The sequence below is a fragment of the Miniopterus natalensis genome, chromosome 9 (assembly GCF_054644295.1).
Source record: "Miniopterus natalensis isolate mMinNat1 chromosome 9, mMinNat1.hap1, whole genome shotgun sequence".
Lineage (NCBI taxonomy): Eukaryota > Metazoa > Chordata > Mammalia > Chiroptera > Miniopteridae > Miniopterus > Miniopterus natalensis.
Window position 1 is genome coordinate 61,121,300 of NC_142089.1, and position 678 is coordinate 61,121,977.

General features: G+C 32.3%; 1 non-coding gene across 1 annotated transcript; it reads left to right on the plus strand.

The window, feature by feature from the left end:
- The first annotated feature begins 217 nt into the window (after window positions 1-217).
- On the plus strand, window positions 218-319 carry LOC148092487 (U6 spliceosomal RNA). The gene has a single exon (XR_015715144.1). It is a non-coding gene; the product is annotated as a U6 spliceosomal RNA (small nuclear RNA).
- The last annotated feature ends 359 nt before the right edge of the window (window positions 320-678 follow it).

Sequence of the window (678 nt, forward strand, 5' to 3'; positions counted from 1 at the left end):
TTCATAGAAAAAGTCTTGAAATATTTCTAGGAAAACTATGCGGCTAAAGAGACTTAAACAAACAAACAAACACATATACCTCTGTATAGAGATGCCATTTGTTTGTTTGTTTGTTTTATTGGAAATTAAACACCAATTCAAACACTGAGATGACTGGAGTTTAGAGATAGGCTTTTTAGATAAAAAGATAACGGATTTAAAGTACAGAATATTGGGCTCCCTTCAGCAGCAAGTATACTGAGATTGCTTGATACACAGAAGATTAGCATGGCCCCTGGGCAAGGATGACACACACAATTGTGAAGTGTCCCATATTAAAAAAAAAATCTTAAAAAAATAAAGCGGAGGCTGCTACTCCTGGCAGAGTGGCTATACAGAGAAGAAAAGTTCAACCTGGAAAACTGGAGCATAATTGGAATAAACTATGGCAATGTATATTTTTTAAATGAAATAATACTTTATATTTATCCACATATTTATCATGTTCAGTGCTTTTTATTCTTTCCAGTAGATTTGAGTGTTCATCTGTCATTATTTTGCTTCAGTCTGCAAAAAGTTCTTAATTACATCTTGCAGTGCAGACCTGTTGACAACAAATTCTCTTAGTTTTAATATCTGAAAATGTATTTTACCTTAATCTTTGAGGGATATTTTTTGCTATGTATAGAATTCTTTATT